A 24,682-nucleotide genomic window follows, 5' to 3' on the forward strand; every position below is an offset into this window, starting at 1 on the left:
TTTTTAAAATGTATAAAATGCAGGTTCACAACAGATTTAATAGATTACTGCAAATGAGTCTCCAAGTTTAAAAGGTCTTAAGCAAACTATTTTCGTTCTGAAAATACAGAGGGAGAGAGGAGATTCTCTGAGGGGGCAGGGTGTAACGTGGGGGATGCAGGGCACCCACTGAAGGACACGGGACAGAAAGGATGGTAAAAATAAGACCCAACAAGGCACATCGTGTGGCCCACGGTAAGCATTTAGTAAACCTTAGCTATTATTTTTGATTGAGTATCTCTTAAGTGTCAGGTACATAATTTGCCTAAATTATTTCATTTAATTCTTTCAACAGCCCTGTGAGGTAGATGTTATTTGAATGTACAGTTAAAGAAACAGTGTTAGGAATCTTGTTCTTGTTGTCACTTGACAGTGAGTGGTAGAGCCACTGAAGATGCTTGCTTGAAAGACATTCACAAAACCACTGAACTGTGGGAAATTATAGAGGCAGAAAACAAAGTGGAGGGACTTCACAGTTTTACTGAGAGTTGGGTATATTTGTATCCAATATACCCAACTTGCATAAAAGTGCTTGCATGAAAGAGAGCTTATGCATGTGGGCCTTATGGAAAACTACAGTATTAGTAAAAGAGTGGTTTTAAGGTTAGTATTTTTTCATTTTCCAGAAGAAAAACTGTGTTGTTTAGTCTTGATGGTATTTGTTAATATTGTCATTTTTATACTGTTATATAGATTGTATTTGTTGGGTCAAGGAAGTTCTTCAAATGCATATTTTTGCCTTCAATCCTTTCATTAACTCTTTAAAGTTTAACAGTAAGAGTCAGATTTTCCATACTTTGCTCCAGGCCTTTGATTGCAGATCTCAGTTTGTGTGTGTGTGTGAAAGAGAGAGGGAGAGTTTCTAAAATGTTATGTATATATTTTAAAGTAACTCTGTTTAGAAATTATAATTTTTTTCCAATTGAAAATAGTTTCGTTTTATTTGACTTTGTTTATAGGTATTCTTTTTAATCTTATTCCAGGCATATACAATCACAAAATGTTTAGTTTATGATTTTTTTTGGTAGAATGTTTGTTTTCCCTTTCACCCCTAAAATGCAATAGCATCATATACATTACTCTGCAACCTAGTTTTAGACACTCAGAACTTTAACTTTTTAAGTCACAATGTTTTTTTACTTTTAAAATTTCCCCAGCTTTATTAAAGTATAATTGACAAACAAAATTGTATATATTTAAGATGTACAATGTGATGTTTTGATATACGTACATATTGTGAAATGACTACCACAATCAAGCTAATTAACATATCCATCAGTTCACATAGTTATCTTTTGGTATGTATTGATGAGAGTACTTAAGATCTCCTCTCAGCAAATTTCATGTATACATTATTAACTATAGTCACTATGCTGCACAGTAGGTATCCAGAAATTATTCATCCTATAAGTAAACTTTTTACCTTTTGACCAACATCTCCCCAATCCCTGGTAATCACCCTTCTACTCTGTTAGAAATTATAAATTTTGAAGGCAAGGGCCATATTATATTCTTCCTTGATTTCCCCACAGTATTTTGCATAATATTGATCACTAAACTGAAGCATAGAGTTACATAGAGTTGAGTCAGGATTATTTTTTATGTTTAACGTACTCTAAGATCTAAATGTAGTTTTATTTCTTAAAGATTTCAAAATTAAGTTTAGGGGTCCTGGATAAAGTATTGTTATCAAATAATACAGATATTAATACTTCTATTAAATGCATTATATTTATGTGCATTCATATATGAGGCAACTATTCTTGTTTTCAAGTATTTTTTTAAATTTAATATTTTTAGACACAGGGTCTCACTATGTTGCCCAGGCTGCAGTGTAGTGGCCATTCACAGGCCTAATTATAGTGCACTGCAGTCTTGAACTCCTAGGCTCCTACAATCCTCCCTCCTCAGGCTCAAGTAGCTGGGACTACAGGCCACCACCAAATCTGGCTTCCTTTTTAATTTTTATTTTATTTATTTATTTTGAGACAGAGTCTCACTCTGTTGTCCTGGCTAGAGTGCCGTGGTGTCAGCCTAACTCACAGCAACCTCAAACTCCTGGGCTCAAGCAATCCTTCTGCCTCAGCCTTGCAAGTAGCTAGGACTACAGGCATGCACCACCATGCCCGACTAATTTTTTCTATATATTTTTAGTTGTCCAGTTAATTTCTTTCTATTTTTAGTAGAGACGGGTCTTGCTCTTGCTCAGGCTGGTCTCAAACTCTTGACCTCAAGCTATCCTCCGGCCCCAGCCTCCCCGAGTGCTAGGATTATAGGCGTGAGCCACCGCGCCCGGCTTGGCTTACCTTTTTTAAAATAAAAATATCTAGGTAGCATTGGCAACATTTATAAAATTATAGGCATGGAATTTCAGAACTTAATGAACCCCCAGCCCAACTCTTTTTCTTTTGACAAAATTCACATAATTCTTAAATCTGAAACTGATTTGATTAACTTTTGCATGAAGGCAAAATGGACAACAGTGCTGAGCCCTTGCAAAGAGTGGCTGCTAGTCTTACATAGGGAATTTCATGCTTCAAATTAAGGAAAAAAGGAAGCTGATTTCGACTATTTTTTAAAATTTTAAACTACACATGAGAATAGTCACACAATCAGCAATGCTATTTCTTTATGCATGATGGAAAATGGAGAGATGCGTGAAGTTTCCATTCTTAGCAGGACCTCAATTTAACAGAGAGGAAAAGGCTGTGAATTCTTCTTCCTTGTGTGAGTTAAAATGACACTATCTGGTCCTGTCTCCATAAGACCAACTGGAAAGCAGACTCTATCTGAGATCCTCGCCACCAAAGACACATGAATGACTGTTCTCAGCGGGAGCTACGCTGGTTCATAGTACAAGCAAATCTGTGCTCTCCGGTGGTTTTCAATTTAAGACATTGTGACGTTCACTTCCGGCTGAAATTAAGTTCGGACAGCACGCGAATCATGACATTATTGGGGAGTAAGGCTCCCTGGGGTCACGAGCCCTCGAAGACCGGGCTAGCGGCAGCTCTCCCCGTTGCGCGGGCTGTGCGTGCGGCCGCAGACCGGGCGAGAGGGGCTGCGGACTGCGCGCGTAGGGCTGCAGGGGTCGCCGGAGGCGGGGGCTCCGCCGGGCGCAGGTGGCCCCCCCCGCAGCGGCCCGGCCCGAGGGCGGCGCGCGGCGCGGCGGCTGCCAGCGGGGCGCCAACGGCCGGAGCGCGCGGGCCGGGCGGGCCAGCAGGCCGGGGAGGCGCCGCTCGCCGCGCCGGGTCACGTGGCACGGTCACGTGGTGCGCAGTCGGGCCGGCGGCGGCGGCCGAGGGAGGCGGAGACTCGGTCGGGACGCGGGGGGAGGCGGCGGCGGCGGTGGCGGGGCTGCTGGAGGCGGAGGCGGAGAGGCGCGGGGGAGTCGCGGGGGCTGCCGCCACGGCCGCCCGGGAGGTGAGGCGGGCGCGAGGGCCGTTGTCACCCGCCGCGGCGCGCCGGGGCGCTGGCGCCGTCCCGCGGGAGGGGGCGCCGGCCCGGAGCGCCCTCCGAGCCCTGCGGGGCGTGTGTCCGTCGCGGCGGGTCCCGGAGCCCCGGCGCCGGCGGGCGTGGTGGGCGCGGCGGGCGGGGGGCGGGCGCTGCGCCGGGGCTCGCTCTGGAGGGCCCGGGGCGGGGATGGGGGCCGGGGGTGGGCCGCCGGGGTTGCTCGGCGAGGGTGCGGCGTGGGGACGGCGCCTGAGCCCGGAGCTCCGGGCGGTGGGCGCTGCCGCTCGCTGTCTCAGCCTTTTGTTCCAGCGTGTAAGAAAACGAGGCGAAACAGGAGCTCGGGGTGTGTGTGCGTGTGCGTGTGTATGTGTAAAGCAGGAGGCGTTTGGCTTGGAGCCATTTTTTCCCTCTTAATTGTGGAGACAGACAATTCTGAAAACGGTTTTCTCGGGGAGACGGGGCTTGCTGCTCCTCTTCCTCCCCACCGTCTGGGGGAAGCGGCTTTCCCTCCCACTTGCCCACCTCCTCGCCCGCGGTCCCGCCGCCCCCCCGGCCCCCCTTCAGCGGAGCCCCGCGAGCGAGCGGGGTGTCTGCAAAGCGGGCCCGGTCACCTGTCGTGGCAGCTGCATGGAAATCCCGGCGCTTCTGCTGTCTGGAGTCTGTGCTGTTTCCTCTGGCAAATCACGGAGATGCCGCTCCTAACACCAACCCTTCCTCTTTGCCGTGCGCTTCAAAACACAGGGCACGATGCCGGTTCTAAAGTTTGACCCGTTTGGGGCAAGGAGCTGGGAGGTGTCTGCTTCTTCCTGTCATGACACCGCTTCAAGGTTGGGAAGGTGAGGGCCATCTAGCTTTGTGGAAGGAAATGAGAGTGACACTGTCCTCTGTGAGGCTCCTGTCAGTCACCTGTTCATTCTACCCGCTGAACTGCCCTTGTGATCAGAAAGTCTCCTACAGACTTCTCCCCTTGGGGACAATCACCTCCCCTTGCCAGGGAGCCGTTTCCTGGATTTTTCTATCTGGGGGCTCTCCTCTCTTTTTCGTCTTACAATAGTTCTACACCTTAAGGATATCCATTTAGTCCTCTCGGTAGGCAGGTTTTTAAAAAAGCACGGAGGAAATTACTTGTAAGGTTTTGGAGAATGTCAAAACCCGTTGCTGGGGTGAGGGGTCGCTTTCATTGTGCCTCTTCCTTTGTGTCTGGGGTCTTCATTTCTCAGTTGGAGTTTGGAAGGGCGCTGTGGTCCTGGAAAGTTCTCACCAGGCTTCACAGCGCTGATGGCTGGGGTTTGGGGTGTGATGAGTGTGAAGCTACAAGGCTCCTTGCACATAATCACATTGCAATCCGGAGAGGCACTCTGGAAGCTGATCTCAGCTTTGGGCAGTGACACCACTTTCAGAATGGGAGTTACAAGTGTCCTTCCTTAATCTTGGTACTTAACTATTGTAGAAATGGCTATATGAATGAATTGTGAACAACCAAATCTACTGTTTAGTTTTCTCAATTTAAAGAATAGTACTTGATTTGAATGAAAGAGTTATCAGAGGATGTGAATTTCCCGTAGGAATTTTAAGAGCTCCATTTTAGTAAGGGCTGTGGAAGTAGCAGTTTTTTTTTATGTGATGGGGGAGGTGTTGACCTCTAGAGTTAGAAGTATGTGGTAGTGAGTGAGAGAGTCATATGGGGAAAACATTATTAACACAATGGAGCTTTCAGACATGGAAGACAAGTAGAAAGCCACGATTACTTCCTGTGCCTGAGAAATAACAGCATAATGTATTGACTACTATGTGTTTTAAAATAATGTCCTATTTAGAAAGGCCTTGTGTATCATTGAACTTTCTAGTTTTTATATGAAGCTATAAGAGTGGCAGTTTGGTTATTCACACTTTTTTCCTACAAAAACTCTGAATAGAAAAGAATTTTAATGTGCCCACTGCATGTGTGGTACATGAAGACACTTTTAAATTGAATCATCCAACACTGATGCTGAGATCCAAGTAATGAAAGAATGGTAAAGAAACAGCAGCCTGCCTTCAGGCTGTATCTCAGCCCTCTCACTAGACAGTTTGTAGGACAGAATGTGAAGCCCAGGTTTTTGGTTTTGCTGCAGAGTCTCTGAGTGTCTGAATTCAGGATGGCTTATTGAGTGCTGCCATGTGATGGCTAAGCAAGATGGGAATCTGTTTCTTCCTCAGTTCCCTGGCATTAACATCAGTTACCATCTCTCTCCTATTCTATCCTGTGGATGGAGAAAGAATGAAGGTAGAGTGGCCCCACTTTGCGTATGCTTTGTAAAATGCATTTAAAAATTGAGTAAAAGCTCTGTTATGAATTGCTATGATTTAGTTACTGCATTGGTTTCCGTTTAGGATTCTGTGAAATATTTTCAGTATTACCAAAAGCCTCACAGAAATTGTATGTTTGCCCTTAGTGAGACTGCTGAGACTGCACATAACTAAAACGTCAGATCTCTTTAAATTTGTCTGGGATTGTGTTAATTTAGTTACTAAATTTTAACATGCTTTATTGATTTTTTTTGTGATAAAATACACGTAACAAAATTTACCATTTAAATAATTTTTAAGTGTACAATTCAGTGGCATTAAGTACATTCACATTGTTATGCAGCCATCACTACCATCCGTCTCCAGAACTTTTTTCAGTTTCCTAAATTGAAACTCTATACTGATTAAACTAACTCCTCATTTTTCACTACCCCCAGCTCCTGGAACCCACCCTCTGTTTTCTATCTCTATAAATTTGACTACTCTAGGTACTTCATATCAGTGGAAGCACAGAGCGTTTGGCCTTTTGTGACTGGCTTATTTCACATAGCCATAATGTCCTCAGGGTTCATCCACGCTGTAGTATGTGTCAAAATTTCCTTCCTTTTTAAGGCTGAATAATATTCCACTGTATGTATACACTACATTTTGTTTATAAACATTCTAAATTTTTTTTTTTTTTTTGAGACAGTCTTACTCTGTTGCCCGGGCTAGAGTGCCGTGGCGTCAGCCTAGCTCACAGCAACCTCAAATTCCTGAGCTCAAGTGATCCTCCTGCCTCAGCCTCCCGAGTAGCTGGGACTACAGGCATGCGCCACCATGCCCGGCTAATTCTTTAGATATATTTTTAGTTGTCCAGCTAATTTCTTTCTATTTATTTAGTAGAGACAGGGTCTCGCTCTTGTTCAGGCTGGTCTCGAACTCCTGCGCTCAAACGATCCACCCACCTCAGCCTCCCAGAGTGCTAGGATTACAGGTGTGAGCCACTGCGCCCGGCCTAAATTTTTTTTTTTTTAAGAGACTGGTCTTGCTCTGTCACCCAGGCTGGAGTGCAGGAGTACAATCATAGCTCACTGCAGCCTCCAACTCCTTGACTCAAGTGACCTTCCCATATCAACCTTATGAGTAGGTGGGACTACAGGCATATGCTGCTATGCCCGGCTAACTTTTCAATCTTTTGTGGAGACCGGGTCTCACTGTGTTGCCGAGGCTGGTCTTGAACCCCTGGCCTCAAGCGATACTCCCACCTCAGCCTCCCAAAATGCTGGTATTACAGGCGTGAGCCACTGCGCCCGGCCCTAAATTTTTGTCTACTAAATATTAACAACTGTGGTAACCTCATGGTGGTCAGGAACTCTGCCCTTGATCTTAGCCAGAAGACTGAGATGCAATCAGGAACTCTGACTGGAAGTTATAGAACATTTGTTTAGTTAAAACAAAACAAATTAGTTATTATTTAGTGCATAGAAACTCTAACATACACGGCCATGGGGATGATACCAGTAAGTGTGTTGAGTCCTAGCTAGGTCGTATCACTTCCTTTCCATGTGGTGTTGACTTAACAGCATGTCTTCCTGAAATTTGTGGGTGATGCAGATAATTTTGTTTCTCAGCTGATGTTACAGTGGTAGTATATTTTGCTGAATGGAAGGACATACGAGGATCCTTTAAAATAAATCTGAAAGGAAATCGTAGGTAAATGTTAATATAATTTTTGTGTGAGGAATGTGGTAAGTTTGACACTAAACAAAAACCTATAAGGTAAAAGATTTGAAAACAGTTTTTACAGTGTACTTTATTTTAAATGTCTGTATGGTAAAGAATGACATGAATGAAAGACAGGCAGGAAAAATATGTATGGCACATATATTGAGCATCTCAATTTATACAGAGTTGTAAAAATCAGTAAGAAAAAGATGAACATTTCATTAGAAAAATGGGCTAAGGACATGAACAGATCCCTTTTTGTTAATTTTAACTTTTTATCATGGACATTTTTAAACATTAAAAAAGTAGAGACTAAAATGATGAAGCAATGTATCTGCCACACAGCTTCTGCAGTTTTGAAACATCAGTAATCTTATTTGAGCCATACCTCCCACACCCTTCCCCTTGGATTATTTTAAAGCAAATTAAACTGTTATTAATATATAACTTTGTCTGTAAATATTTTAGTACATATCTAAAAGAAAAAGATCCCTTAAAAATAATTATAATACTATTATCTCATCTTTAAAAATTTCTTAATATCATCAGAAATGCAGTCAGTACTTCTTGACTGCCGTGTGTGTGTGTGTGTGTGTGTGTGTGTATTTGTGTTGCTTGAATTAAGATCCAAATAGGGTCTATACATTGCATTTGGATAGTTTGTCTCTTAACCTATAGGTTCTCTATCTTTTCTTTGAAATTTTTTATTGAAGAAATTGAATTTCACTGATTGCATCCCTGTAATGTTAAATACGTTCCTTTATTTCTTGTGTTTCCTATACACTGGTAGCTTGATTTAGAGGCTTCATCAGAAGAATCAGATTTTATTTTTGGTGGGGGCAGGATTATTTTCATCAGGAGGTCTGACTTCTTTCTTTTTGTGATGTTAGCAACTATTTTTTAAAAAATATCTGTTCTGCATTCCATTAGCAGCCATTCTTGATTGATTCATGAGGGATTACAGTATGATTACATTCTAAATCTATCATTCCCTCTTTAGTTATTAGCTGAAATACATATACAAGTAGAAATTCTCCATCAATTATTTGGTTACCTTTAGGTATAGATTGTGTAGGAAGGGTGAGAAAATGTCTGATTATTTCCTTTGATTTACCAGTTTTCAAAGTTAGGAGGTGATCCCCTAGCAACCTCCAGTGGTGATGGATGAGAGTTTTCTTCCCTTTTTTGAGTATTGTTATGAGCCTAGATGGTGTGTTTCAGTCCATTGCAGTTATTGTCATTTTAATGCTCAAATTGGCCCCTCTTTGGGCAGAAGAGGCTTATTCGTTTGGTTCCTGAGTCCTTCTGACATGCATCTAGTAATCTTAATAGCGCCCTCGCTTTCTGGTGTGGTGAGATAGGTGTTGCAGGTTCATCCTGTACACTTTCTATTTCAGACATGGAATCAGAACAGACCATTTTTACGAGGAAAAAAAAGGAAAAATAAATGGCCAATAAGCATGTTAAAATATCCACTTTCACTAGTCATTAAAGAAATGAAATTCAAAGCAAAAATAAGATACCATTTGTTATGGACTGAATGTTTGTGCTCTCTCCTTCCCTCATTTATATGTTGAGGCCCTAACTCCCAGCATGAGGGTATTGGAAATAGGGCCTTTGGGTGGTAATTAGGGTTACATGATGTAATGAGCGTGGGGTCCTCCTGATGGGAGTAGTGCATTCGTAAGAGGAGATAGCAGAGAGCTTGCTTGCTTGCTTCCTGTAAGTGCACATGCTCATGCGTGCGTGAGTGCACACACACATGTACACGAGGTCATGTGAGCACACAGCAAAATGGCAGCTGCCTGCAAGCCAAGAGCAAAAGCCTCAGAACGAAACATACCTTGCCAGTACCTTGATCTTAGACTTCTAGCCTCCAGAACTCTGAGAAAATAAATTTCTGTTGTTATGGTGTTTTGTTATGACAGCCAGAGCAGACTAAGACGCCAGTTTTTCATTATTATGTTGACAATGTAATTTAGACCCAGTTTAGACCTTTCTGGATGTGAAATGATTTGGTAAAGCTTAATAGAAAGTATGGTGTTATGATGACTTCTGTTATTCCTTCTCTTAATAATTTTACTATTTGGGCATCTCCCAGTGTGGAATGGGAATAATGAGGATGATGGTAATTCCAGTGCTGGTGCAGGTGAAGGGAGTGTGTACTCTCAGATAGTCTCCATCCAGGTAGAAATTGATGTACTTGTTCTATGTAGCTGCTCTTAGGTATCAGGATGCAAAATGTGCTTAGCCTTCAACTGGGAAAGTAAACATTTGTTAGGAATTTGTCCTAAAGAAATAATAGGAAAAATTAGGAAAGATATATGTACATCCTATAAAGAACAGGAAAAAACCTTAAATAAGGAATTGAATAGATTATAGCATTTCATTGCATGCAGCCATTGAAAATAGTGATATGCATTTATATTGACCAGTCTGGAAGGATTCTCATGATATATTATTGAATGAAAATGATAGATTACAGAACTGTAGGTGTAGAACTTAGATGTAGTATAGGCACAGAAGGTGCTGAACAACTGGGCTTTGGAGGCCAACCTCAGAAGATCTAGGCTTCAAGAACCATCTGATGGATAGATTGTTTAGGTTGCCATGGTCTCAAAGACTGCACAAACTAGTTTCATTCTCCTGTCATGAGATTCAGATTTCTTGGACTGAGCATGTGATTGACTTAGTTTGGGTAATTTGACCATCTTTGGCTCTGTGTGCATGCCTGTTTGTGCACACGTGTGTGTGTGTATGTGTGTGTGTGTGTGTGTGTGTGTGTGTAGGGTTGCTCATTCCCACAAAGACCATCTAGAATGGGGGAGGAGGCACATGGGGAGTTGAGGTTGTTTTAACTAAAGAAAGAGGAAGACATCCCAGGAAGACAAGAAAATAGATAAGTGTACTGCCTGTTTATTAATAGTTAAATACTTTCCTTGCTCAGAAATGCTAAATTAATTACCACATCTCTGTAAAATTACTGCATACTCTGATAAACTTGGGGCATTCTGTTCCCTTAAACCATCCCTTTAACATGTTAGGACCTATACCAGTGGGTCAACTCTATTTGGTTTCTTGCTTTCATGGAAAATGGTCAAAATTAAATTTTGGATTATTCATGGATTTAAAAAAATGTTCTTTTTCCCTTTAAATATGGTTAATTCAGAATCATATATATATTTTTCTGATGTCAGTACATAGGAGTAGCATTCTTTGGACTTATGTGGTATCAAGATACTCACCCTTGAGGGAGAATATTTTAAGAATGGAATTGAAATGTAGTATTTATGAAAAGCCTCCGACAGTAATGGTATAGTAGGTTGTAGAGTGTAGGATGTTACCCTGTAGGTATGCAGAGGTGCTGTGCAGATAATATAGATTTATTTGAACATCTTTCTCACTGTTATTATTTTTTATCAGAAGCACAATTAGAGTTAAAGTGGATGCGAGAGAGCTTTGAAAAAGATAACACACACTGCAATGTGAGATACTAATTTCTGACTTCTTGAAAATTAAAGACTCAATTTGACTGTAATGAGTGTGAAAAGATTTGGAAACATTATATGAGGTATTATGTTGTTACCATTATTTCTGCTCTTCCTTCTTGGTAGTTTTAATTCTTGGACATCTCCCAGTTTGAAGGGGGCATTTAGAGCTACTGGGTTAAAGTGTTATTTTGTAATGTCAGATCTATTAATGTCTGGTTAAGGCTTTCAATGAATAATCTTTTAGGAAAGATTTTTTTTTTTTTGAGACAGAGTCTTGCTCTGTTGCCTGGGCTAGAGTGAGTGCCGTGGCATCAGCCTAGCTCACAGCAACCTCAAACTCCTGGGCTTAAGCGATCCTACTGCCTCAGCCTCCCAAGTAGCTCGGACTACAGGCATGCGCCACCATGGCCGGCTAATTTTTTCTGTATATATTTTTAGTTGGCCAGATAATTTCTTTCTATTTTTTTTGATAGAGACGGGGTCTCGATCTTGTTCAGGCTGGTCTCGAACTCCTGACCTCGAGCGATCCACCCACCTCGGCCTCCCAGAGTGCTAGGATTATAGGCGTGAGCCACCGCGCCCAGCCTTACAAAAGATTTTTATGAAGTCTTAGACTTTACTTTTGTGTCTCAGCTATTGATCTGGCTAGTTACTAGCTGGAACACTAAGTTCTAAAAAATGTTTTCAAAAACTGTTACTCAATGTTTTTGAATTCCACTTAAATGTTATGGGCAGTTGTCACTGGGTTCAGAGTTTTTTCATCTTACTGGATTTTTCTTTTACCAGTTTGCCAACCACAAAAGGAAAATTAGTTTAAACTTCTTGAGGCTGTTACTCCTCTGATTTGCATGTATAATTTTCTGTCTCAATATTGGAGAAATCAAGAGTTCTGTGTAGAAAAGCCTTTGAGCACCATGTTTTCAGTACCTGTCTAAAGAGTAAGACACGTATTTATCCATGCAACATGCTTCAGGTAGGCCATAAAACTGGAAGACTGGTCATGCCTAGCACCCAGATTCTAGATGGCAAAGCCAGGGATATAATGGTTTACATATTGGGTTTCTTTGATGTGTAGGAACATAGAAAGGATCCTCACAGTGAGGGTGACTTTCTCTCCTAGACTTAAAAGTCAGCAACAACATATCCTAGTTTTCCACTCAGGTTCAGACAAAAGAACAAGGTAGCAGAGTGAGAGCAAAACATCTTAGGGAGTTATAATAAATGAATAACGGAAAACGGAAGCAGTGATTAATAGTCTGGACAACTTGAACAGCATTTTATGTCTGAGTTCCTTGTGGCCTTGTACATACAGAACAGTGCCCCTGCCAGGATGTAGGCTTCATGGAGCAGACGTGTCTATTAAGACCAATGATAAGAATATTTTCCATCCAAAGTACATATATGTGTGTACAGCGGCTCTGTGAACTGTAAAACTGCAAAGTTTCTATCAAACATGCTGTTTTCAGGATCTAAACCTACCCGGTCTAAATGCAATGTGGTACCCTGGGAAAAAGGACATTAGTGAAAAAACTGATGAAATCTGAACAAAGTCTAAAGTTTGGTTAATGATAATGTACCAATGTTAATTTCTTAGTTTTCCTAATTGTTCTATAATTATGTAAGATGTTAACATTAGAGGAAGCCAGGAGAAGGGTAAGGGAAATCTGTACTCTCTAACTTTTCTATAAATCCAAGATTATTCCAAAAATAAAAAGCTTATTAAAAAACAATGTAAAGTACCCAACATCTGCTTAAGAAAAAAAGAAAGAAAAAAACACTCCATGAGGAAAGACTTTCCAAGCAAACCATCAAAGTAGAAACAATGGAAAAAAGATTGATAGGTTTGACTACATAGAATATTTAAACTTTCATATGCCAACATGTCATGAACACAGTTCCACAGCAGCCAACAAACTGTGAACAATATTTATAATATACATATAAGGGGTTATAACAGTAACATAGCAAACTCCATAAACTTTTTAAAAGAAAAAAGTCTACATGCCTAGGTGCTCTACCTGCTACAGCTGTTTTCACATATTTCAAATCTATGACACATTCCAAACTCACACTGAGAATCTTCTTAAACCACATATATTTTTCACAACCATCCAATGGCTCTGATTCCCCACAGCCTGGGAGTTCTGCTAGAGAAAGCACCACCAAAGGCTACCTTCTGTTTAATTTGTTTGACCATTCCTAACTAAAATCCCCTTCTAGAACCCAAAACTTTTCCCCTTGGAGTCCAACATGTCAAGCTTGGCTACTTGGTACCTGCAAGAGTGATATGGTCAAACCAAAAGTAGAAGTTCTACCATGCAAAGACTGCACTGTCAAAACTAGACTCAAATTTCAACACGAGCCAATCAGCCCAGACAGGAGACTGAAGCGGAAAAGCATGCAACACAGGTGAGCAGTCTTCTCTCTCTTGGAGGTCCATTTACCTGGATTTCTAGAGAAACTCACATATTTAAAAAAGAAGCGTCTTTGGAAATAAAATGCAATTACTTCTAACTCAGTTAACAGTTTATATTAGAGCCAATATAGCTCAGTAATTTTTGATTGTTATTTCTGTGTTTTTAAATTGAGAAGGAGACCAGAGAATTAAAAGAGAAAATACACTTCTTTCAAGATGTCCCTATATATATAGTTTATATTAAGTCAGAGTTAGAATCATATTAAGGATTAACATTAGTTCAATTATCATATTAAGAATTTGGGAGGCTGAGGCAGGAGGATTGTTTGAGGCCAAGGGTTCAAGATAAACCTGAGCAAGAGTGAGACCCCATCTTAACAAAAAATAGAAAAATTAGCTGGGTGTGGTGGCACATGCCTGTAGTTCCAGCTACTCAGGAGGCTGAGGCAGGAGGATTGCTTGAGCCCAGGAGTTTGAGGTTGCAGTGAGCTATGATGATGCCACTGCACTCTAGCTCAGGCAACAGAAAAAAAGAATTAAGAAGCAGAAGGTTGTAAATCTCTTGTGACAGTGAAGTTCCACAAGCAAAACCACATGGAGGCCAAGAAGAAGAAACAAAACATTTTTCACACAGAAGAGAGTGTGACCATAATTAAACCACTGGACTAAAAATTCATTGGCTAAAGTTTTGCATCCCAGGTGATTAACAATTGTCTTCGAATAACATTAGATAAATCCATGCTATAAGATAGTTCACTTCTCAAAATAATATTTTCTGGTAACAGACAGTACTTAAGGCCAGGTAGACACAAAATGAAGAGAAATGAATTAAACCAAATCTTAACTTCCAAGAGCTTATTCTGACCTAATTTGTGAATGTGCCCAACTCCCCAGCACACCTCCTTCTTCAGACATCTCACCTTGGACCACTCATTAATACCAGATGAGGTCCAACTTAACCAATATTGCTAGTCATTGACAATCTAGTAAGAGGTTTGATAATAACTAAAATTAAAAGGTTGAAGTAATTGGCTTAAGTTGACCTCCAGAAATTATTGTTACCATCCACCTGACAATGCTTACCTGATTTCCCACAAGTTCTGCCTGTCTTACATATACCAGAGAAATAGGTCAGTTCCCCAAAACCAAGCACATGTAATCTTTCTGGGTCATGTGAAGGAGAAAGAGCTTCACCACCCAAATACGGGTGAAGGACAGCCAAAGAGATTGCATTTATATGACCTTGAGTCAGCTAAGGAGACCACAGTTACTTGCAAAACACAGAAAGCCAAGAAAGGGAAGAAAATATGATATCCCGGGGCTCTCAGAATGAAGAACGATACCCCTACCATTTCTACACCATGTGGTCAACCTTGAGACTCTTTATTTTACAGTAAACTTATATTGCACTTATGAAAGCTGATTTTGAAACACCTCATAAACATTATTGCTTCTATGTATTAATATACCTCTGTTACAAAAAAAAAAAAAAGCCTTTTTAGCCTAGAAGGGACCTACAATGATACTTAATACTACTTTCTCATACTTTTTGCACATAAATGCACAGAAGATATAAATCTCACTATGACTACTTTTTATACTGTATCACAAAATTTTTCAAAACAACATTTTAATTGGTCAAAAAATTTAAATAAATATATTCCATATAGCAATGTAATCATGAAGCTTGTTAATAGTCCAGAAAAGGTCTGGTTGTGATTAGTTAAAATTAAAGGTTGATATAATTAAATAAAATTGAATTAGAGTAATAATTCATGGACTTCATATATCAGCACTTTGCTCCCCACTGATAACAGAGACCTGGCTGTCATAGCCATTAGAGTCGTGAGGAGGAAGGTGCAAAATCAAACACAAACAGGATGTCATAAATCCAGGAAGGTTGGGAACCGACACACTAGTGAGCCATAAAGGAGAGATTCCGGGCAGCACCCCATGCTACACTACTTCATTTATTCCCAAGTCTCTTGGAATCAAAGCTGGATAAGGAGACAAAAACAGTGTGTGTGCCACTTTGATTATCCTTTCTGTCCCAGTATTAAAAATTATTACTAATGGAGTAAGATAAGCAAACTGTGAGCTTTCTATCATTTATTAATATTAAGAGTTGTATTTTATTCTAAGCATTTCAAATACTGTAGATTTATTTCATTATTCAGGCAACAAAATCAATTCAGAAAAGTAAATTTCCTACATATGAAACATAAGACTGGATTTCTCATTTCATGGGAAAAGATGACAAGAACAAAAATGGAAAAGGTTCAAATTACTTGTGAGAACTGGAAAATGTGACCTGAGTGTCAGCCACGTTCATCCACCTAGCTCTCCCTGTGACCCAACCTCCTTAAACTTAAAATTCTGTCTCTTAGCTACGTTGTTAATACTTTTTAAAGGCATTCTCTAATATGACCAATGCTAACACACAGTTAAATTCTCTAATTATTTAACAACTCTAAACAGTAATTCTGGCTGCCTAAAATGCCAGCTGTGCCTGCCCAGGGTTCTGAGTGCACAGCACAAGCCTTCTCATAATGTGGGCTTTGATCTCTCAACCACTGGAGCTGAATTTGTCTATCTGGTTTTGTGGCTAAGAGGGTTGTCTGGAGCTTAAGAAACTGATTGTGTATGAAGATAATCCTGTATATCCTCAGGATATGGTAACAGCACTGCCAATCTTCTTTTCATGAACATTAAAATTGTTCCAGCACTAACAGCTCAGCCTATTTGTCTGAGGACCTCTGACACTGCTATTTTACCATAATAGCTATCAGTAACAATGAGGTACATTTCCCCAGGGAGCTAAATATACTCTTAAGTAGCCAAAGATGGTAGCAAAATATAGTACCGTACAGACACACATGTGCACACAGAGGCAGCTTTCATGTTTTCTAACTTAGGGGTAATTTGTGAACAATCTGTCATTCTCTTAGTGTTTGATTATTTAAGTAAAAAAATAATTGCATCCAAGAAATCTGTATTTAGGTTATAGAAACAAGATAGGTGGTTTCATTGTAAATAAAATCTTAAGGATGTTTTAATGTGTCTGACTTGGAACATTTTAGCATCTCTAAAAGTTTTCCTTCAGGTTTGATATGATATGATCTGCTCTGAATCTTATACATATGGATATATTAGCAAAACTGGATTACATCCCAGTGTAATCAGGCAGAGAACCTGTCTGAACCATATAGTGGAAGTGCAATGAAAAGCTACAGTATTCCTGTAATTACATTAGGATGTGATGTGGTCCCTCCCTATGTTTATTAATTAGTGGAGTTGTAATGAGACCTCTCTCCCCATGCTTTTAAGGATGCTGATCAGTGGGCATCCAGGCAGGGTTTTAGTTGTGTTTGGGAGCCTTCTGTGCAAAGGTGGGAGGGATTGGTGTTTCAGGTGGCAGCAGGTGAGACTCCTGCCAAGTTGGCATAATGGGAACAGGACTCTTCTGAGTTGCCATCTGTTTGTGGCTGATAGGAAACCAGCAGTGATTTCTGAGGAGTGAGGAACTGTTCCATTTATGTTGAAATATTTAGGAACTAGTGATGTTAAGACCGTGCTGATCAGGTATTAGTAGGTTGGGGGAAATAAACTGTGGAGTGAGTTTTTGTTATTACTAATTTCAGAAGATGGCTGCTTGGTTCAACAACTCCCGCCCCCTCTTCCTCCCAAAAAAGCCAGGACTCTTTTCTGCCCATCCAATCTAGCCACTTAAGTCAGCCCCAGTGCTGCCCTGAGTTGCTGGGGCTGGGGCACTTGTTATTCATATGACTATTGTGCGTACACTGCCCACGGTGTGTTTGCAGTTGAGGGGATTCATTCTGTCTCTAACTCGCATGGTATGTCTTTTAAAAAATTGTGGTAAAGTGGTAAAGCATACATAACAGGATTTACCATTTTAACCATTTTTAAGTGTGCAGTTCAGGGCATTAAGCACATTCATATTGTTGTGCCATTGTCATGATGTGTTGTGTTTTAACCAAGTACTTTGTCATACTTAAAAATAGCAGATGCTGCTTCTGTGTGATAAATCAGTATGTTCTGTCCAATGTGATGTCCCTTTGGTTTTTAAGCTTGCGCTTACTTCCTTTCCTTCTGGGAGTTGATTAGGTAAATGGAGGTGCTATGCCCACATTTCTTCTGGGTCTGATTTGCTGCACTTGCAGCTGGAGAAGGTGCAAAACACCACCATCACCACTACTAACAAAAAGTCCTGCAAGGTTGAGGAGATGAACTGCAGGTATGGTGTCTTTGATGGTGTCCTGAGAACTTTGCTTTGTCGCTCCTATATTGCACTTAGAGCAGTGGTGTGGAATACAGAACAACTCATTTCTTCTTTAACCTAGAATTAGCTGGAAGGTTAGTTAGATGAGTTAATGTGGCCCAAGGGCCTGCCAGAAAATTGCTGTGGAGCCCTGCAGGCCTGGTGAGAAGCAGTGCATTTGGGGTTATGCTGTTTAAGCCTTGTCCCAGGAGCAGGTTCCCAGGGGTGGGTGGCGTCTTTTTGGCTTGAGGACCCTGCTGGGCTTGGTTGACTATCTGCAGGTTTCTGTCTTTCCTCTTTTGAAACCATGCTAGAGCCCTCTGTTAGTCAGGGGCTTCTTGGTTACCAGTGAAAGAGACCTAACTGAACTAACTTATGCAAAAAAGGGAGTTGATTGGAAGGATTCTGGGCTGTCAACAGAATCCAGGCCAGGTGACAGAGACTGGGACGTTGCATGGAAGGGGCCAGGACACTCTCTCGTGGCTCTGTCTCTCTCCCCTCTCTTGGGTCCCTTGGTGCTTCTGAGTTACTCTTGTCTGTCACAGACCAGCATTCTCTGCTCCTCAGTCCAAGGGGCAGAACCTGGCTGCCGGGCTCCATGGTTTTCCTGTTATGACCCAGGTGTCTAGAGAGAGACTATTCTTTTTGTGCTCCAGGGGAGAGCTACTGAGTTGTTGTAGAAAATGGTGATGCCATGGTAACTGTGGGGAGAATAGGAACCAGTAGGGGGTTGTTGCAGTTCCGAAGAAGGGACATCCCTGCTACAGTTTACAGAAATGTGAGGGACACCCACTAACAGTTAACAAATATGAAAGGACCAAGGTTGTGAGAGTACCCAGGCCTTGAGATAAAATTTAAAGCAAAACAAAACAATAAAACTAAAAACTAAATTAAAACAAAACACCACCGTCACCACTAACAAAAAATCCTGCAAGATTGAGGAGATGAACTTGCTAAATAAATTGTGGAATTACTTTTTATAAAATCAAATTTCTTTTTTAATAAGATAAGTTATAGTCTATTTTCATATCAGCATTGTTTGAGCTCAGAGGAATTGTGGCTAAAGTTTAATCAGAGTAGCTTGATGTGGGAGATGCATTTCTGAAAAACTGAGTATAAATAAAATATTTTAAATTAGATTATATTTTAAATGCATAGAGCTTACTGTCAGAAGGAATCCTTTTGTAAACCTTTTCTAAAATCTACTAATTTAACTTTGTAAATTTGAATTTTCTGACATTGCAGTCACTCAAATCAGGGTGTACCAGTGGATCATCCTTCCTTGCTATTGTCGGAGCTCATCAGGGTCACTGATTCATTAGCAGATCACACCCCACTGACTTCTGAGGTTATGAAAAATAGCTGTTCCTCTTTTGGTTGTTTGGTTGCACATATAGATACTTTCTATGAATTTGAGAACTCTGTATGAATTGGAATTAAGTTGAGATTGAATACCTTGTGTGAATTGTGAACCTGTATACAGTAATCCAAGGAGAATTGAAAGTATCATTTAGTGATTGCCATTATGAACCACTCTTTCTTGACTGAATATCAGAACAGTGGCCAGGAGGTCATAATGTGACACTAGTTCTCTGACAACAGCTAGGGTGTCAGCTCAATTCTGACACTAGCCACCCAAACTTATTGTCAGACCCATCCATTTGAGGGCTCAGTCACAGCGGTCCCCAGGCTTTTTGGTGCCAGTGACTGATTTCATGGAAGACAGTTTTTCCACAGAGTGGAGGTGTAGGGCTGAGGGTGGAGGGAGGGGAGCCGGGGAGGCGGAACTTAGGCCGTGATGCCAGCAATGGGGAGCAGCTGTAGTGGCTGTAAATACAGATGAAGCTTCACTCACTGGCCCGCTGCTCACCTCCTGCTGTGTGGCCTGGTTCCTAAGTTTCATGGAGGACAGTTTTTTCACAGATGGAGGGGAGGCAGAGCTTAGGTGGTGATGTGAGGCCCGGTTGCTAACAGGCTGTGGACTGGTACCGAGCTGCTGCCTGGGGCTTGGGGACCGCAGCTCTATAAGATTACCCTCATGGGAGATGCCAGCTGGAAGTCTTGGGGCAACCTGCACTTCTGACCAACTGGCTATAAATTTGGGGGTTCCTACCACCTTTTCAAGTACAATAATTTGTTACAACAACTCACAGAACTCAGTGAAAGCACTATATTTAAGATCAGTTTTGTGCTGAAGAATACAACTCAGGAACAGCCAAATGGAAGAGGCACACAGGGCAAAGTCTGGGAGGGCCCTGGATGCCGAGCTCCCATGCCCTCTCCCCATGGAGTCAGGGCACATCGTCCTCCTGGCACCTCCATGTGTTCACCAACCAGCAAGCTCTTTGAGCTTGGGTGTTCAGAGTTTGGAGTCATATTATGTCATTGGCCAGGTGGTTAAGCTCAGTCTTCAGCCTCTCTTCCTCTGCAGAGGTCGGGGTGGGGGTAAAAGTTTCAACCCTCTAATCACGTGCTTAGTCTTTCTGGAGTGGCCAGCCCTGCCCTTGAACGTATCTAAGGGCCCACCCTGTGTGGCCTCATTAGCACAAACTCTGATGTGGCCAGAAGTGGGTTCTCATGTATAACAAAGGACTTTCCTATATTACCTAGGAAATTCTAAGGGTTTTAGGAGCTCTGTGCCAGGAACCAGGCAGAACCCAGGTACAGTCTTCATTATACCAGAGTCATGATATAGATAAACATTGGGTTCTTGTAGGAAGTTTCTGAGGATATTAAAATGTTCATGAGTGTTTAAGCTTTCTGCATATGGATGACAGTTGATGCCATAGGAGATCCCTTAGGCAGAGTGAGGAGAGAAGAGGCATTTGGATAGAGCACTGAGAATTGCCAGGCTTTGAGCAGAGGTGGAGGATGAGGGGTGGGGAGTACCTGGGCAAAGCAAGGAGAGCTGTTGTCGTAGAAGCCAAGGGAAAAGTGTATTTCTAGACTAGTGCTCTCCACTATAATTTTCTGTGATAATAGAAATGATCTATATCTATGTTGCCCAATAAGGTAGCTACTAGACACATACAGTTATTGAGCAGTTTAAATATAGCTAGTGCAACTAAGAAACAATTTATATTTTTATTTAATTGTACTTAATTTAAGTAGCCATGTGTGGCTAGTGGCTACCATTTTGTACAGTGCATTTTGAACTGAGGAGGTGGTCAGAAGGTTAAGAAGGATAAGGGCTACAAGTAGACTTTTTCATCTCAGCCACCAGGCTCTAGCGCTGAAGTTTCAGGGTGGCTTAAGACTGTAGTATGTTTCCTACAAGGACTTGGGTTACTGGGGGCAGTCTTGAAACATTTAGAGAGCTTTAAAACTGGAAATTGACTTAACCAAATAAATGTTTTGGGCTTTAGGAGTAGGATCCAGTTATTCATTTATCCATCAGATATTACTGAACATAAATATTGTCAAAATGAGACAGTGACTTGGATGATGGAGAATCTAAAAAATACAGCCAAAGGATATGAATTCCTTTAGTATAAATATATTAATAAGTGTTAGGTTCAGCTGCACATAGCAGAAAACTCAAGTGGTTCATACAAGACGAATGTTTGCTTTTCATGTAGAATTCGAGGCAGACAGGCCCAGGCTGGTGGCCCTTTGGTCGTCAGGTTCCCAAGATTGCTCTCTAACTGTCTTAGCTTCAGAGTTCCTGAAGGTGCACGATGGCTGCTGGAGCTCCGCAATCACAGCATAACCAGGCAGGAAGAGAGAGGGTGGGAAGGCAAGAGGACCACCACTGAGTCAGTCTCTTTTAAAGATCCTTCCTGGAAGCCTCCTCTTCCCCCAGCAGCTTGACTTCCAGTTACATTTCATCAGCAACACTTAACTACAGGTGAGGCTGGGGGAAATGAGTCTTTTAATCTGGGCATTTTGCTGCCACAAATGAAACTGGGCTTCTGTTGTGAGGAAGAAGGGGAGACTGGACACTGGGTAGATGCCTGTCAGTCTCTGCTTTGGTGGGGAAAGGGTGCACCTTCATGCAGATGGGAGAAGCACCAGCGCCTTCATTGCCTGGCATCAGGTTTCTGAAGGCACCAGCTGTCGCAGACACTGCGCCATCGTCCCTGCTCAGCATTCTCAGGCTTCTCCGCAAGCCCCTTGTGCACTTGCATGGCTTTCACAGCAGTCCTGTTTTGTTCTCAGAGATGTTCTGGAGACATTAGTTGTGGGCTGCCTGCTCCTCAGGTTCAAGTAACTTGTGACAAGCCTAGAGTGCTCCCTGGGAGAGTGTGAATTGGAGGTCAGTTTCCAGAGGCAGAGTCCCAGGGGTAGCATCCCTCAGCCCACCCGGACCTCAGGCCTACTGAAGTCTTCCTGCAACTTTCTCCTTGCCCAGGACTGTGCTAAATGCTGGGGACACACTGGGGACAAGCCAGACAGGGTGCCTGCCCTTTCAGGAGCTTAGTTCAATAATTTTTCTAGTTCTTTTGTGCCCCCATTCAGTGAGGATACAGAAAGAATCGGGGAGAGGGATGGAAGGAAGGTGGAGGGTGGTGTTCTGGGATCCAGAAACAGTGGATGAGAATGGAAAGTGTCAGGAGAAGCTGAATTACATCATTCCGAGCCCTGGGAAATCACCTTGCTTTTCTGGTCTGTGGCCAATCGTGGACATTTTGCAATTGGTTTGCTTTTGGAATGGATGGTGGAGTCAAGCTCTCTTCCCCCAGGTTAGATGTTTCCTTTGTGAGGAGGGAGTTGCTGCCTGCACCTAGAATATTGTTTGTGTGGCTGAATGCATGCTCTTTGAAAATGTTAATGTCTTGCCATTAGTCATAACAATACCACTAATACCGTGTATATGGTGGTTGAGGGCAAAGAAGTCAAAGAGATGTATCTACATGTCTGCATCCATATATGTGTATGATTCATGTGCCCGGTTGAACCCACCTACCTATTTAAAAATAAATTACCTGTGGTACTTCAGAAACTTACTGACAGTTTGTTAGAGGTATTTTTAGGTTGACATAACATCTTTTGTTTAGCCTATCAGCAGTGAGTACAGTCAACATTTTGCATTCTTGGATTTAATAGTCAGGACTTGACCTGTTTACCAACGACTCTGAAGGGCCATGTAGTTTAGCTGAAGCACCAATTGCAACTGCGCCTGGGCTGTGGGGCTATGAGAACTAGACACTTGAGGAGTGAATGGCCTAGTGAGTGAGCCTAGCCAGTCACCTCACATTCCAACCTCAAGGTGGTTTTGTTATCTTCTGTTTAATTTATAAACAGTAACTCTCCCGAGCTGCTAAAGACTTTGTTTCTTTGTGAAAAATGCTCTACAGAAGAAAGACAATTATTAGTGTTGTTGTCAGAGGTGAAAATTCTGACAAAGTGTTATTAGCTAGAAAATGGAAATTTTGGCTAAATAATAGACATTAAATTTCCTGGTGGCTTAGGTCTGTAATGTGAATGAATCTGTTAAAAAGAAGAGTACTTAGTAAAACTTTGCTTGTTAAGTAAAAGGCAAAACTTAGTGGAAGTGTAAGTGGCTCGAGATATTGGGACATGCACAGAAAGCCCACTGCCTTGATGGAAATGCTGTCAGGAGAAATCTAGGAGTCTGTGCGAAGGTTTTATGAAGTGGCCAGTAGTGAAAGCAGTGCCACTGCTGCTGAAAGGACATTTAATGTGAAGAAAGACTGGTCTGATAATGCTGGGATTTAGTGGTATTTGAGAATTTGGGAATTTATATATGTGCTGATTTATTGTCTTCTCAGATGTCCAGGATCTATTTTATTTGCACATCAGTTATGCAGGTGGTTTGTTACCCATTTGACTTTTTAGTTTGTTTGTTTGTTTATTTTTATTTTCTTTAGAGACAGGGTCTTGCTCTATCACCCATGCTGGAGCACAGTGGTGCAGTTATAGCTCACTGCAGCCTCAAACTCCTGGGCTCCACCTTAGCCTCCTGAGTAGCTGCGACAACAGATCCAGCTAATTTTTTTTTTTTTTTTATAGAGATGGAGTCTTGCTATCTTGTCCAGGCTGGTCATGAACTCTTGGCCTGGTATATGTAAATTTAAAACTCAAACCATTTTCCTTCCCCAGAAGATGTGGCTTGTGTGGAGTGAGTTGGGAGGGGCACAGTGGGCACCTGAATTGCCTCTGGAAGGCTGCTCAGACATACCCCTGACCCTGCTAAATTCCCTACCTTCAGAGGGCTGGGAAACATTTTTTTGCTGCTTTAAAGGATTTAACAGCCGAGTGGTGTTCCAAAATAGTGCTGAAAGAGCCCTGCTCTTGAGTGGAAATTGGGAGCACTGCCTGTAGGTCGTGGGAAACCCTTTATCCCTTGTGACCCTCTTTCTGCAGACCATTGGGGCTGCCCCGCAGTGTCCTGTCTTAAATAGAATGCCTTGAACCATACCTCTGTTATCAAACATGAAAAACTGAGGGAGCTCTAAGGACTGGGGAGATTTGGTGCCTTCAAAATGATGAGTTAGAAGTATTAATGATAAAACAGAAAAGCATCTGTAAGGGGCTGATTTCATGTGGTGCGTCTGACAATGCAGAGCTATCAAATTAATACCGTGCATTCGACAAGGCACCACCTTTTAGCTTATAAAGCACATTATTTTCTTCAGTGCATGTTTACAAATGCTGTCACCTTTAGAATGTTCTTAATAAGGGCAGAGTAGATAGTGCGTGCATTGGCAGATTGGAGGGTGACTTTCGGGGTAGCTGAGCACCGTGCTATGTCTGCTGGCCAGGAACGAGCGGGTCAGCCAGAACCTGCCTTCTGATTCCTGTTCTGATTCTTTTCCCATTTCACTTTCCCTGCCCCTCCTTTTTAAAATAAATTTTGTTTTATGATAACTTTATTTACAGCTTAGCCTTCTCCCACAAAGGATTTGAGATAGCTTAAAAGTAATGACTAAGGAGGAAGTTATGTTGACAGAAAATTTTGGTTCAAGTAAGGCAAATATTTGTTTTCTTCTTAGATGTTGAAAATGAGGATAAGAGGAAAACTGATTATTTGATTAAAATGAAATC

The 24,682-nt window shown here is 41.8% G+C and overlaps 1 protein-coding gene across 1 annotated transcript in view; it reads left to right on the forward strand.

Moving 5' to 3' along the window:
• The first annotated feature begins 3,388 nt into the window (after positions 1-3,388).
• Positions 3,389-24,682, forward strand: part of TULP4 (TUB like protein 4) — a 210,022-nt gene continuing 188,728 nt past the window's right edge. The window contains 1 exon segment of the mRNA XM_045544642.1: positions 3,389-3,462. The gene's annotated coding sequence lies outside the window, so the exon portion shown is untranslated.

Source organism: Lemur catta, chromosome 2 (genome assembly GCF_020740605.2).
Source record: "Lemur catta isolate mLemCat1 chromosome 2, mLemCat1.pri, whole genome shotgun sequence".
In the NCBI taxonomy this organism is placed as follows: Eukaryota; Metazoa; Chordata; class Mammalia; order Primates; family Lemuridae; genus Lemur; species Lemur catta.